Source organism: Cibotium barometz, chromosome 30, assembly GCF_041138505.1.
Source record: "Cibotium barometz isolate CiBa-2024 chromosome 30, ASM4113850v1, whole genome shotgun sequence".
NCBI lineage: Eukaryota > Viridiplantae > Streptophyta > Polypodiopsida > Cyatheales > Cibotiaceae > Cibotium > Cibotium barometz.
In genome coordinates this window covers 3,200,397-3,217,336 of record NC_141075.1, presented here as the reverse complement: position 1 = coordinate 3,217,336, position 16,940 = coordinate 3,200,397, and positions in this window count along the sequence as shown.

The window sequence follows — 16,940 nt, the reverse complement described above, 5'->3', positions numbered from 1 at the left end:
AATGTGGGGAAAAGAATCGATACTCTTAGTGAAAAATGGAGATGATGTGCTTGGGAAATGGATAGAAGGGGTGTGTCGTGTGTGCACCCAGATTTTTCCAACAAATTTGCTTTCTTTGACGCTCTGTATTGCTTTTCTTGGCATTTACTAGATATCGCTTTTCTTGGGGAGTCAAGATCATGAGGCTTATTTCTATGGGACTCCCGCCTTTAGACACACACACACATCTCTAGACTCATGTCTCTGGACGACCTATGCGCATCTCTAGACTCGCGCTCTAGACTCATGTTTGTGTGCTCACACAGTTTTTGAAGAAACAAGCTCAGAGACATCTAATGAGCTGGCCTCTCATCACACTTACTAGTGGGCTCAAGCCTCTAGGCTCATGCTTATACTCACGGGTTCAAGCTTATGTATACCTATAGACTCATGTCTATAGGCTTACACATTATGTTCTAATGATTTAGGCTCACATCATATACAAGGGAATGAATGTGTAATGATCATTATTGAAGTTGACTTATATGGGGAAGTTAAAACTTAAGCATTCTATGGTTGCAAGGGAATGAATGTGTAATGCTTATTACGGAAATTCACTTATATAGGCTAGTTAAAAATTAAAAATGGTACAACCACTATTACGAGTCCTAAACACAAATTTCTTAGACGTGCCCTGTTTGGCATTAAGCTCATCGTCGTAAGGTCACTTTAGACTTCCCCTAATTTGACATTATGCTCGTGTGTGGTAAGGCTCCTTTATATTCTAAAGTGCTATCTTGTAAAAACAGGTGCTCGCTCAAGCAAATAAACTGGCAAAGATCACTCAAAAAAATAAGACGGCACAGCTCCTTATATGGTATGACATGTGCTAACTCCAGCAAATAAGATGGAAAAGCTCCTTAAGGTGTGATAGGTGGGTGAAACTACGTCCCCCTCCCTCCCTTCCTAAAGGTGACCACATCACCCAGGTTAGTGGTGAAGCTAGCTCCCAAGTTGAAGAGGTGTAGATGGTCCAAGATATAACGTGAAATTGGCATGCCAGGATAAGTGGTAGACTCTAAAGTGATATGTGACCTAGATGTATGGCAAATTGATGATAATCTTTGGGTACCTTGGGGTAGTCAAGGTGGCCTAAAGAGGTACACTATCATGAATGATTTTGGTAGAAGCAACCCACGCCTTTTGATCAATGGGGTTATCACCCCATGACCACTATCATGAATGATTTTGCATGGGTAGATGGTGCCCAAACCATGCACGAGCGACGATAGGATATAGAAGTAGAAGTTATGCACAACATGATATTAATCCAAGATCTCATAACTTGATGCTTAGAGATTGGATTTATATATGGCTAATATGTGGACTAGGGTGAGGTTGTGTTTATGTTAAAATAGAGTCGAGGGTGAGGTTATATTCTTTAAAGCGCTTTGGAGGTACTTACATGGCCAATTGTAATACAAGAGATAAGGTTGGCTCCCATACCTACCATGGTCCCCCCATCTATATATGTACTTAGAGGGTTTCCATTGATGAGGTTAGTTGCACGTGTACGTGTCCACGCTTCCTAGGAGATGCAGAATGTGGAAAAGATAATTGATACTCTCAGTGAAAAATGGAGATGATGTGCTTGGGAAATGTATAGAAGGTGTGTGTCTTGTGTGTGCACTCAGATTTTTCCAACAAATTTGCTTTCTTTGACGCTCTGTATTGCTTTTCTTGGCATATACTCGCTTCTCTTGGGGGGTCAAGATCATGAGGCTTATTTCTATGGGACTCATGCCTTTGGACACACACACGCATCTCTAGACTCATGTCTCTGGACGACCTATGTGCATCTCTAGACTCGCGCTCTAGACTCATTTTTGTGTGCTCACACAGTTTTTGAAGAAACAAGCTCACAAACATCTAATGAGTTGGCCTCTCATCGCCCTTACTAGTGGGCTCAAGCCTCTAGGCTCATGCTTATGGACTCACAGGTTTTGGCTCATGTAGTACTTACACCCCAATAATTATAAAGGACAAGAATTATTTGTGTAATTCGTATGACAAGGTAGGTGTGTCTTTATAGGTCTTCAAGAGCTGCTTTACCAAACACTTTTAATTCATTGTTATAATATTAGGTTTCCTAGAATCACATTAGTACCATACTGTTTGAATTGCCTGGTATACTATTAGGTTGACCAGACTCGCGTTTGTTAACTCGCAGCTTCAGACTCATGTCTATTGACTTACGTCTCTAGACTCACGACTCACAACTCTAGACTTGGCTCATGACTCATGTCTTATATGCCTCTAGACTCATAGTGGATGTCTCTAGGCTTACAACTCATGTCTCTAAGCTCATGTGTTGACTCACGGCGGCTCACATCTCTAAGCTTATGTGTGTTGACTCATGGTTTTTTTTCATGGGACTATGGACTTACGTCTCCCAACCCGAGAGATGGTTTGGCATGGTTTTTTGAGGTGTTTGAGATTCTTAAGATTTGATGGTGGTTATAAGGATTATTTCGAATCCACGTTTATGGTGTCTATAAAAGTGATTACATGTGGTTTATTGGTTTTTTTGTTGATTTTACATGCTCTAAGCTACCAATTTCACCATGGAAATGAACAAAATTATGCAATGGATGAACAAAAAAATTCACAACTTCCTCACTCTAATTCACGCACAAGCGGCTTATGTTTTTGGGTTAGTTTATTCCACTTTGAATTTAGAAATGCTAAGAACAAAATTATGAAATGCATGAACGAAAAATCACTTCTTCCTCACTCTAATTCAAGAAGAGGATATCCTTTGGAGTGGTCTTCTCTCACAAATGGTAGAATGGGGGGAAGAAGCTAATAAAAGAAAGAAAGAAAAAACCTACAATCAAACCTATCTAGCAAGCATCCATCAATCATGCAAGATTCAATAGAGCGCACAAGCAAGCGAGATTAGAGAAGAGAACACATCTTAAGTATTATATACAAGGGAATGAATGTGTAATGATCATTATTGAAGTTGACTTATATAGGGAAGTTAAAACTTAAGTATTCTATGGTTGCAAGGGAATGAACGTTTAATGCTTATTACGGAAAGTGACTTATATAGCTATGCTAGTTAAAAATCAAAAATGGTACAACCACTATTACGAGTCCTAAGTAAGTATGTACAAAAGTTTCTTAGACGTGCCCTGTTTGGCATTAAGCTCATCGTCGTAAGGTCACTTTAGACTTCCCCTAATTCGACATTAAAGCTCGTGATAAGGCTGCTTTATACTCTAAAGTGCTATCTTGTAAAAACAGGTGCTCGCTCAAGCAAATAAGCTGGCAAAGATCACTCAAAAAAATAAGATGGCACAGCTCCTTATATGGTATGACATGTGCTATTTCCACCAAATAAGACGGCAAAGCTCCTTGTGGTGTTATAGGTGGGTGAAACCTGGGTGAAACTATGTCCCCCTCCCTCCCTTCCTAAAGATGACCACATCACCCACCAGGTTAGTGGTGGTGAAGCTAGCTCCCAAGTTGAAGAGGTGTAGATGGTCCAAGATATAACGTGAAATTGGCATGCCAGGATAAGTGGTAGACTCTAAAGTGATATGTGACTTAGAGGTATGGCAAATTGATGATAATCTTTGGGTAGCCTTGGGGTAGTCAAGGTGGCATAAAGAGGTAGATGTGAAGTAGATTTCTTTCATGTAGGCCTCCTTCTATTGTGGAGGTGGCTTGGTCCCTTCAAAATCACCTGGTAGGTAGAAGAAACCCATGCCTTCTGATTAATGGAGCTATCACCACACGACCACTATCATGAATGATTTTGGTAGAAGCAACCCACGCCTTTTGATCAATGGGGTTATCACCCAATGACCACTATTATCAATGATTTTGCATGGGTAGATGGTGCCCAAACCATGCGCGACGATAGGATATAGAAGTAGAAGTTCTGCATGCATCTTCATGAAAGGCCTCCTTCTATTGTTGTGGAAGGGGCTTGGTGGGCCCTTTAAATTAGGTGCACCTTTTGACTGGCTAAATTATTGCCAAGACTACCATTTAATGATGTTTCATGGGTATCTAGATAATAGTCTCTGGACCATGCACAACATGATATTAATCCAAGATCTCATAGCTTGATGCTTAGAGATTGGATTTATATATGGCTAATATGTTGACTAGGGTGAGGTTGTGTTTATGTTAAATTAGAGTTGAGGGTGAGCTTATATTCTTCAAAGCGCTTTGGAGGTGCTTCCATGGCCAATTGTTATACACGAGATAAGGTTGGCTTCCACACCTACCATGGTCCCCCCCATCTATATATGTACTTAGAGGGTTTCCATTGATGAGGTTAGTTGCACGTGTATGTGTCCAAGCTTCCTAGGAGATGCAGAATGTGGGGAAAAGAATCGATACTCTTAGTGAAAAATGGAGATGATGTGCTTGGGAAATGGATAGAAGGGGTGTGTCGTGTGTGCACCCAGATTTTTCCAACAAATTTGCTTTCTTTGACGCTCTGTATTGCTTTTCTTGGCATTTACTAGATATCGCTTTTCTTGGGGAGTCAAGATCATGAGGCTTATTTCTATGGGACTCCCGCCTTTAGACACACACACACATCTCTAGACTCATGTCTCTGGACGACCTATGCGCATCTCTAGACTCGCGCTCTAGACTCATGTTTGTGTGCTCACACAGTTTTTGAAGAAACAAGCTCAGAGACATCTAATGAGCTGGCCTCTCATCACACTTACTAGTGGGCTCAAGCCTCTAGGCTCATGCTTATACTCACGGGTTCAAGCTTATGTATACCTATAGACTCATGTCTATAGGCTTACACATTATGTTCTAATGATTTAGGCTCACATCATATACAAGGGAATGAATGTGTAATGATCATTATTGAAGTTGACTTATATGGGGAAGTTAAAACTTAAGCATTCTATGGTTGCAAGGGAATGAATGTGTAATGCTTATTACGGAAATTCACTTATATAGGCTAGTTAAAAATTAAAAATGGTACAACCACTATTACGAGTCCTAAACACAAATTTCTTAGACGTGCCCTGTTTGGCATTAAGCTCATCGTCGTAAGGTCACTTTAGACTTCCCCTAATTTGACATTATGCTCGTGTGTGGTAAGGCTCCTTTATATTCTAAAGTGCTATCTTGTAAAAACAGGTGCTCGCTCAAGCAAATAAACTGGCAAAGATCACTCAAAAAAATAAGACGGCACAGCTCCTTATATGGTATGACATGTGCTAACTCCAGCAAATAAGATGGAAAAGCTCCTTAAGGTGTGATAGGTGGGTGAAACTACGTCCCCCTCCCTCCCTTCCTAAAGGTGACCACATCACCCAGGTTAGTGGTGAAGCTAGCTCCCAAGTTGAAGAGGTGTAGATGGTCCAAGATATAACGTGAAATTGGCATGCCAAGATAAGTGGTAGACTCTAAAGTGATATGTGACCTAGATGTATGGCAAATTGATGATAATCTTTGGGTACCTTGGGGTAGTCAAGGTGGCCTAAAGAGGTACACTATCATGAATGATTTTGGTAGAAGCAACCCACGCCTTTTGATCAATGGGGTTATCACCCCATGACCACTATCATGAATGATTTTGCATGGGTAGATGGTGCCCAAACCATGCACGAGCGACGAATGGATAAAGAAGTAGAAGTTATGCATGCATCTTCATGAAAGGCCTCCTTCTATTTTTGTGGAAGGGGCTTGGTGGGCCCTTTAAACTAGGTGCACCTTTTGATTGGCAAAATCATTGCCAAGACTACCATTTAATGATGTTTCATGGGTATCTAGATAATAGTCTCTAGACCATGCACAACATGATATTAATCCAAGATCTCATAACTTGATGCTTAGAGATTGGATTTATATATGGCTAATATGTGGACTAGGGTGAGGTTGTGTTTATGTTAAAATAGAGTCGAGGGTGAGGTTATATTCTTTAAAGCGCTTTGGAGGTACTTACATGGCCAATTGTAATACAAGAGATAAGGTTGGCTCCCATACCTACCATGGTCCCCCCATCTATATATGTACTTAGAGGGTTTCCATTGATGAGGTTAGTTGCACGTGTACGTGTCCACGCTTCCTAGGAGATGCAGAATGTGGGAAAGATAATTGATACTCTCAGTGAAAAATGGAGATGATGTGCTTGGGAAATGTATAGAAGGTGTGTGTCTTGTGTGTGCACTCAGATTTTTCCAACAAATTTGCTTTCTTTGACGCTCTGTATTGCTTTTCTTGGCATATACTCGCTTCTCTTGGGGGGTCAAGATCATGAGGCTTATTTCTATGGGACTCATGCCTTTGGACACACACACGCATCTCTAGACTCATGTCTCTGGACGACCTATGTGCATCTCTAGACTCGCGCTCTAGACTCATTTTTGTGTGCTCACACAGTTTTTGAAGAAACAAGCTCACAAACATCTAATGAGTTGGCCTCTCATCGCCCTTACTAGTGGGCTCAAGCCTCTAGGCTCATGCTTATGGACTCACAGGTTCTGGCTCATGTAGTACTTACACCCCAATAATTATAAAGGACAAGAATTATTTGTGTAATTCGTATGACAAGGTAGGTGTGTCTTTATAGGTCTTCAAGAGCTGCTTTACCAAACACTTTTAATTCATTGTTATAATATTAGGTTTCCTAGAATCACATTAGTACCATACTGTTTGAATTGCCTGGTATACTATTAGGTTGACCAGACTCGCGTTTGTTAACTCGCAGCTTCAGACTCATGTCTATTGACTTACGTCTCTAGACTCACGACTCACAACTCTAGACTTGGCTCATGACTCATGTCTTATATGCCTCTAGACTCATAGTGGATGTCTCTAGGCTTACAACTCATGTCTCTAAGCTCACGTGTTGACTCACGGCGGCTCACATCTCTAAGCTTATGTGTGTTGACTCATGGTTTTTTTTCATGGGACTATGGACTTACGTCTCCCAACCCGAGAGATGGTTTGGCATGGTTTTTTGAGGTGTTTGAGATTCTTAAGATTTGATGGTGGTTATAAGGATTATTTCGAATCCACGTTTATGGTGTCTATAAAAGTGATTACATGTGGTTTATTGGTTTTTTTGTTGATTTTACATGCTCTAAGCTACCAATTTCACCATGGAAATGAACAAAATTATGCAATGGATGAACAAAAAAATTCACAACTTCCTCACTCTAATTCACGCACAAGCGGCTTATGTTTTTGGGTTAGTTTATTCCACTTTGAATTTAGAAATGCTAAGAACAAAATTATGAAATGCATGAACGAAAAATCACTTCTTCCTCACTCTAATTCAAGAAGAGGATATCCTTTGGAGTGGTCTTCTCTCACAAATGGTAGAATGGGGGGAAGAAGCTAATAAAAGAAAGAAAGAAAAAACCTACAATCAAACCTATCTAGCAAGCATCCATCAATCATGCAAGATTCAATAGAGCGCACAAGCAAGCGAGATTAGAGAAGAGAACACATCTTAAGTATTATATACAAGGGAATGAATGTGTAATGATCATTATTGAAGTTGACTTATATAGGGAAGTTAAAACTTAAGTATTCTATGGTTGCAAGGGAATGAACGTTTAATGCTTATTACGGAAAGTGACTTATATAGCTATGCTAGTTAAAAATCAAAAATGGTACAACCACTATTACGAGTCCTAAGTAAGTATGTACAAAAGTTTCTTAGACGTGCCCTGTTTGGCATTAAGCTCATCGTCGTAAGGTCACTTTAGACTTCCCCTAATTCGACATTAAAGCTCGTGATAAGGCTGCTTTATACTCTAAAGTGCTATCTTGTAAAAACAGGTGCTCGCTCAAGCAAATAAGCTGGCAAAGATCACTCAAAAAAATAAGATGGCACAGCTCCTTATATGGTATGACATGTGCTATTTCCACCAAATAAGACGGCAAAGCTCCTTGTGGTGTTATAGGTGGGTGAAACCTGGGTGAAACTATGTCCCCCTCCCTCCCTTCCTAAAGATGACCACATCACCCACCAGGTTAGTGGTGGTGAAGCTAGCTCCCAAGTTGAAGAGGTGTAGATGGTCCAAGATATAACGTGAAATTGGCATGCCAGGATAAGTGGTAGACTCTAAAGTGATATGTGACTTAGAGGTATGGCAAATTGATGATAATCTTTGGGTAGCCTTGGGGTAGTCAAGGTGGCATAAAGAGGTAGATGTGAAGTAGATTTCTTTCATGTAGGCCCCCTTCTATTGTGGAGGTGGCTTGGTCCCTTCAAAATCACCTGGTAGGTAGAAGAAACCCATGCCTTCTGATTAATGGAGCTATCACCACACGACCACTATCATGAATGATTTTGGTAGAAGCAACCCACGCCTTTTGATCAATGGGGTTATCACCCAATGACCACTATTATCAATGATTTTGCATGGGTAGATGGTGCCCAAACCATGCGCGACGATAGGATATAGAAGTAGAAGTTCTGCATGCATCTTCATGAAAGGCCTCCTTCTATTGTTGTGGAAGGGGCTTGGTGGGCCCTTTAAATTAGGTGCACCTTTTGACTGGCTAAATTATTGCCAAGACTACCATTTAATGATGTTTCATGGGTATCTAGATAATAGTCTCTGGACCATGCACAACATGATATTAATCCAAGATCTCATAGCTTGATGCTTAGAGATTGGATTTATATATGGCTAATATGTTGACTAGGGTGAGGTTGTGTTTATGTTAAATTAGAGTTGAGGGTGAGCTTATATTCTTCAAAGCGCTTTGGAGGTGCTTCCATGGCCAATTGTTATACAGGAGATAAGGTTGGCTTCCACACCTACCATGGTCCCCCCATCTATATATGTACTTAGAGGGTTTCCATTGATGAGGTTAGTTGCACGTGTATGTGTCCAAGCTTCCTAGGAGATGCAGAATGTGGGGAAAAGAATCGATACTCTTAGTGAAAAATGGAGATGATGTGCTTGGGAAATGGATAGAAGGGGTGTGTCGTGTGTGCACCCAGATTTTTCCAACAAATTTGCTTTCTTTGACGCTCTGTATTGCTTTTCTTGGCATTTACTAGATATCGCTTTTCTTGGGGAGTCAAGATCATGAGGCTTATTTCTATGGGACTCCCGCCTTTAGACACACACACACATCTCTAGACTCATGTCTCTGGACGACCTATGCGCATCTCTAGACTCGCGCTCTAGACTCATGTTTGTGTGCTCACACAGTTTTTGAAGAAACAAGCTCAGAGACATCTAATGAGCTGGCCTCTCATCACACTTACTAGTGGGCTCAAGCCTCTAGGCTCATGCTTATACTCACGGGTTCAAGCTTATGTATACCTATAGACTCATGTCTATAGGCTTACACATTATGTTCTAATGATTTAGGCTCACATCATATACAAGGGAATGAATGTGTAATGATCATTATTGAAGTTGACTTATATGGGGAAGTTAAAACTTAAGCATTCTATGGTTGCAAGGGAATGAATGTGTAATGCTTATTACGGAAATTCACTTATATAGGCTAGTTAAAAATTAAAAATGGTACAACCACTATTACGAGTCCTAAACACAAATTTCTTAGACGTGCCCTGTTTGGCATTAAGCTCATCGTCGTAAGGTCACTTTAGACTTCCCCTAATTTGACATTATGCTCGTGTGTGGTAAGGCTCCTTTATATTCTAAAGTGCTATCTTGTAAAAACAGGTGCTCGCTCAAGCAAATAAACTGGCAAAGATCACTCAAAAAAATAAGACGGCACAGCTCCTTATATGGTATGACATGTGCTAACTCCAGCAAATAAGATGGCAAAGCTCCTTAAGGTGTGATAGGTGGGTGAAACTACGTCCCCCTCCCTCCCTTCCTAAAGGTGACCACATCACCCAGGTTAGTGGTGAAGCTAGCTCCCAAGTTGAAGAGGTGTAGATGGTCCAAGATATAACGTGAAATTGGCATGCCAAGATAAGTGGTAGACTCTAAAGTGATATGTGACCTAGATGTATGGCAAATTGATGATAATCTTTGGGTACCTTGGGGTAGTCAAGGTGGCCTAAAGAGGTACACTATCATGAATGATTTTGGTAGAAGCAACCCACGCCTTTTGATCAATGGGGTTATCACCCCATGACCACTATCATGAATGATTTTGCATGGGTAGATGGTGCCCAAACCATGCACGAGCGACGATAGGATATAGAAGTAGAAGTTCTGCATGCATCTTCATGAAAGGCCTCCTTCTATTGTTGTGGAAGGGGCTTGGTGGGCCCTTTAAATTAGGTGCACCTTTTGACTGGCTAAATTATTGCCAAGACTACCATTTAATGATGTTTCATGGGTATCTAGATAATAGTCTCTGGACCATGCACAACATGATATTAATCCAAGATCTCATAGCTTGATGCTTAGAGATTGGATTTATATATGGCTAATATGTGGACTAGGGTGAGGTTGTGTTTATGTTAAAATAGAGTCGAGGGTGAGGTTATATTCTTTAAAGCGCTTTGGAGGTACTTACATGGCCAATTGTAATACAAGAGATAAGGTTGGCTCCCATACCTACCATGGTCCCCCCATCTATATATGTACTTAGAGGGTTTCCATTGATGAGGTTAGTTGCACGTGTACGTGTCCACGCTTCCTAGGAGATGCAGAATGTGGGAAAGATAATTGATACTCTCAGTGAAAAATGGAGATGATGTGCTTGGGAAATGTATAGAAGGTGTGTGTCTTGTGTGTGCACTCAGATTTTTCCAACAAATTTGCTTTCTTTGACGCTCTGTATTGCTTTTCTTGGCATATACTCGCTTCTCTTGGGGGGTCAAGATCATGAGGCTTATTTCTATGGGACTCATGCCTTTGGACACACACACGCATCTCTAGACTCATGTCTCTGGACGACCTATGTGCATCTCTAGACTCGCGCTCTAGACTCATTTTTGTGTGCTCACACAGTTTTTGAAGAAACAAGCTCACAAACATCTAATGAGTTGGCCTCTCATCGCCCTTACTAGTGGGCTCAAGCCTCTAGGCTCATGCTTATGGACTCACAGGTTCTGGCTCATGTAGTACTTACACCCCAATAATTATAAAGGACAAGAATTATTTGTGTAATTCGTATGACAAGGTAGGTGTGTCTTTATAGGTCTTCAAGAGCTGCTTTACCAAACACTTTTAATTCATTGTTATAATATTAGGTTTCCTAGAATCACATTAGTACCATACTGTTTGAATTGCCTGGTATACTATTAGGTTGACCAGACTCGCGTTTGTTAACTCGCAGCTTCAGACTCATGTCTATTGACTTACGTCTCTAGACTCACGACTCACAACTCTAGACTTGGCTCATGACTCATGTCTTATATGCCTCTAGACTCATAGTGGATGTCTCTAGGCTTACAACTCATGTCTCTAAGCTCACGTGTTGACTCACGGCGGCTCACATCTCTAAGCTTATGTGTGTTGACTCATGGTTTTTTTTCATGGGACTATGGACTTACGTCTCCCAACCCGAGAGATGGTTTGGCATGGTTTTTTGAGGTGTTTGAGATTCTTAAGATTTGATGGTGGTTATAAGGATTATTTCGAATCCACGTTTATGGTGTCTATAAAAGTGATTACATGTGGTTTATTGGTTTTTTTGTTGATTTTACATGCTCTAAGCTACCAATTTCACCATGGAAATGAACAAAATTATGCAATGGATGAACAAAAAAATTCACAACTTCCTCACTCTAATTCACGCACAAGCGGCTTATGTTTTTGGGTTAGTTTATTCCACTTTGAATTTAGAAATGCTAAGAACAAAATTATGAAATGCATGAACGAAAAATCACTTCTTCCTCACTCTAATTCAAGAAGAGGATATCCTTTGGAGTGGTCTTCTCTCACAAATGGTAGAATGGGGGGAAGAAGCTAATAAAAGAAAGAAAGAAAAAACCTACAATCAAACCTATCTAGCAAGCATCCATCAATCATGCAAGATTCAATAGAGCGCACAAGCAAGCGAGATTAGAGAAGAGAACACATCTTAAGTATTATATACAAGGGAATGAATGTGTAATGATCATTATTGAAGTTGACTTATATAGGGAAGTTAAAACTTAAGTATTCTATGGTTGCAAGGGAATGAACGTTTAATGCTTATTACGGAAAGTGACTTATATAGCTATGCTAGTTAAAAATCAAAAATGGTACAACCACTATTACGAGTCCTAAGTAAGTATGTACAAAAGTTTCTTAGACGTGCCCTGTTTGGCATTAAGCTCATCGTCGTAAGGTCACTTTAGACTTCCCCTAATTCGACATTAAAGCTCGTGATAAGGCTGCTTTATACTCTAAAGTGCTATCTTGTAAAAACAGGTGCTCGCTCAAGCAAATAAGCTGGCAAAGATCACTCAAAAAAATAAGATGGCACAGCTCCTTATATGGTATGACATGTGCTATTTCCACCAAATAAGACGGCAAAGCTCCTTGTGGTGTTATAGGTGGGTGAAACCTGGGTGAAACTATGTCCCCCTCCCTCCCTTCCTAAAGATGACCACATCACCCACCAGGTTAGTGGTGGTGAAGCTAGCTCCCAAGTTGAAGAGGTGTAGATGGTCCAAGATATAACGTGAAATTGGCATGCCAGGATAAGTGGTAGACTCTAAAGTGATATGTGACTTAGAGGTATGGCAAATTGATGATAATCTTTGGGTAGCCTTGGGGTAGTCAAGGTGGCATAAAGAGGTAGATGTGAAGTAGATTTCTTTCATGTAGGCCCCCTTCTATTGTGGAGGTGGCTTGGTCCCTTCAAAATCACCTGGTAGGTAGAAGAAACCCATGCCTTCTGATTAATGGAGCTATCACCACACGACCACTATCATGAATGATTTTGGTAGAAGCAACCCACGCCTTTTGATCAATGGGGTTATCACCCAATGACCACTATTATCAATGATTTTGCATGGGTAGATGGTGCCCAAACCATGCGCGACGATAGGATATAGAAGTAGAAGTTCTGCATGCATCTTCATGAAAGGCCTCCTTCTATTGTTGTGGAAGGGGCTTGGTGGGCCCTTTAAATTAGGTGCACCTTTTGACTGGCTAAATTATTGCCAAGACTACCATTTAATGATGTTTCATGGGTATCTAGATAATAGTCTCTGGACCATGCACAACATGATATTAATCCAAGATCTCATAGCTTGATGCTTAGAGATTGGATTTATATATGGCTAATATGTTGACTAGGGTGAGGTTGTGTTTATGTTAAATTAGAGTTCAGGGTGAGCTTATATTCTTCAAAGCGCTTTGGAGGTGCTTCCATGGCCAATTGTTATACAGGAGATAAGGTTGGCTTCCACACCTACCATGGTCCCCCCATCTATATATGTACTTAGAGGGTTTCCATTGATGAGGTTAGTTGCACGTGTATGTGTCCAAGCTTCCTAGGAGATGCAGAATGTGGGGAAAAGAATCGATACTCTTAGTGAAAAATGGAGATGATGTGCTTGGGAAATGGATAGAAGGGGTGTGTCGTGTGTGCACCCAGATTTTTCCAACAAATTTGCTTTCTTTGACGCTCTGTATTGCTTTTCTTGGCATTTACTAGATATCGCTTTTCTTGGGGAGTCAAGATCATGAGGCTTATTTCTATGGGACTCCCGCCTTTAGACACACACACACATCTCTAGACTCATGTCTCTGGATGACCTATGCGCATCTCTAGACTCGCGCTCTAGACTCATGTTTGTGTGCTCACACAGTTTTTGAAGAAACAAGCTCAGAGACATCTAATGAGCTGGCCTCTCATCACACTTACTAGTGGGCTCAAGCCTCTAGGCTCATGCTTATACTCACGGGTTCAAGCTTATGTATACCTATAGACTCATGTCTATAGGCTTACACATTATGTTCTAATGATTTAGGCTCACATCATATACAAGGGAATGAATGTGTAATGATCATTATTGAAGTTGACTTATATGGGGAAGTTAAAACTTAAGCATTCTATGGTTGCAAGGGAATGAATGTGTAATGCTTATTACGGAAATTCACTTATATAGGCTAGTTAAAAATTAAAAATGGTACAACCACTATTACGAGTCCTAAACACAAATTTCTTAGACGTGCCCTGTTTGGCATTAAGCTCATCGTCGTAAGGTCACTTTAGACTTCCCCTAATTTGACATTATGCTCGTGTGTGGTAAGGCTCCTTTATATTCTAAAGTGCTATCTTGTAAAAACAGGTGCTCGCTCAAGCAAATAAACTGGCAAAGATCACTCAAAAAAATAAGACGGCACAGCTCCTTATATGGTATGACATGTGCTAACTCCAGCAAATAAGATGGCAAAGCTCCTTAAGGTGTGATAGGTGGGTGAAACTACGTCCCCCTCCCTCCCTTCCTAAAGGTGACCACATCACCCAGGTTAGTGGTGAAGCTAGCTCCCAAGTTGAAGAGGTGTAGATGGTCCAAGATATAACGTGAAATTGGCATGCCAGGATAAGTGGTAGACTCTAAAGTGATATGTGACCTAGATGTATGGCAAATTGATGATAATCTTTGGGTACCTTGGGGTAGTCAAGGTGGCCTAAAGAGGTACACTATCATGAATGATTTTGGTAGAAGCAACCCACGCCTTTTGATCAATGGGGTTATCACCCCATGACCACTATCATGAATGATTTTGCATGGGTAGATGGTGCCCAAACCATGCACGAGCGACGATAGGATATAGAAGTAGAAGTTCTGCATGCATCTTCATGAAAGGCCTCCTTCTATTGTTGTGGAAGGGGCTTGGTGGGCCCTTTAAATTAGGTGCACCTTTTGACTGGCTAAATTATTGCCAAGACTACCATTTAATGATGTTTCATGGGTATCTAGATAATAGTCTCTGGACCATGCACAACATGATATTAATCCAAGATCTCATAGCTTGATGCTTAGAGATTGGATTTATATATGGCTAATATGTGGACTAGGGTGAGGTTGTGTTTATGTTAAAATAGAGTCGAGGGTGAGGTTATATTCTTTAAAGCGCTTTGGAGGTACTTACATGGCCAATTGTAATACAAGAGATAAGGTTGGCTCCCATACCTACCATGGTCCCCCCATCTATATATGTACTTAGAGGGTTTCCATTGATGAGGTTAGTTGCACGTGTACGTGTCCACGCTTCCTAGGAGATGCAGAATGTGGGAAAGATAATTGATACTCTCAGTGAAAAATGGAGATGATGTGCTTGGGAAATGTATAGAAGGTGTGTGTCTTGTGTGTGCACTCAGATTTTTCCAACAAATTTGCTTTCTTTGACGCTCTGTATTGCTTTTCTTGGCATATACTCGCTTCTCTTGGGGGGTCAAGATCATGAGGCTTATTTCTATGGGACTCATGCCTTTGGACACACACACGCATCTCTAGACTCATGTCTCTGGACGACCTATGTGCATCTCTAGACTCGCGCTCTAGACTCATTTTTGTGTGCTCACACAGTTTTTGAAGAAACAAGCTCACAAACATCTAATGAGTTGGCCTCTCATCGCCCTTACTAGTGGGCTCAAGCCTCTAGGCTCATGCTTATGGACTCACAGGTTCTGGCTCATGTAGTACTTACACCCCAATAATTATAAAGGACAAGAATTATTTGTGTAATTCGTATGACAAGGTAGGTGTGTCTTTATAGGTCTTCAAGAGCTGCTTTACCAAACACTTTTAATTCATTGTTATAATATTAGGTTTCCTAGAATCACATTAGTACCATACTGTTTGAATTGCCTGGTATACTATTAGGTTGACCAGACTCGCGTTTGTTAACTCGCAGCTTCAGACTCATGTCTATTGACTTACGTCTCTAGACTCACGACTCACAACTCTAGACTTGGCTCATGACTCATGTCTTATATGCCTCTAGACTCATAGTGGATGTCTCTAGGCTTACAACTCATGTCTCTAAGCTCACGTGTTGACTCACGGCGGCTCACATCTCTAAGCTTATGTGTGTTGACTCATGGTTTTTTTTCATGGGACTATGGACTTACGTCTCCCAACCCGAGAGATGGTTTGGCATGGTTTTTTGAGGTGTTTGAGATTCTTAAGATTTGATGGTGGTTATAAGGATTATTTCGAATCCACGTTTATGGTGTCTATAAAAGTGATTACATGTGGTTTATTGGTTTTTTTGTTGATTTTACATGCTCTAAGCTACCAATTTCACCATGGAAATGAACAAAATTATGCAATGGATGAACAAAAAAATTCACAACTTCCTCACTCTAATTCACGCACAAGCGGCTTATGTTTTTGGGTTAGTTTATTCCACTTTGAATTTAGAAATGCTAAGAACAAAATTATGAAATGCATGAACGAAAAATCACTTCTTCCTCACTCTAATTCAAGAAGAGGATATCCTTTGGAGTGGTCTTCTCTCACAAATGGTAGAATGGGGGGAAGAAGCTAATAAAAGAAAGAAAGAAAAAACCTACAATCAAACCTATCTAGCAAGCATCCATCAATCATGCAAGATTCAATAGAGCGCACAAGCAAGCGAGATTAGAGAAGAGAACACATCTTAAGTATTATATACAAGGGAATGAATGTGTAATGATCATTATTGAAGTTGACTTATATAGGGAAGTTAAAACTTAAGTATTCTATGGTTGCAAGGGAATGAACGTTTAATGCTTATTACGGAAAGTGACTTATATAGCTATGCTAGTTAAAAATCAAAAATGGTACAACCACTATTACGAGTCCTAAGTAAGTATGTACAAAAGTTTCTTAGACGTGCCCTGTTTGGCATTAAGCTCATCGTCGTAAGGTCACTTTAGACTTCCCCTAATTCGACATTAAAGCTCGTGATAAGGCTGCTTTATACTCTAAAGTGCTATCTTGTAAAAACAGGTGCTCGCTCAAGCAAATAAGCTGGCAAAGATCACTCAAAAAAATAAGATGGCACAGCTCCTTATATGGTATGACATGTGCT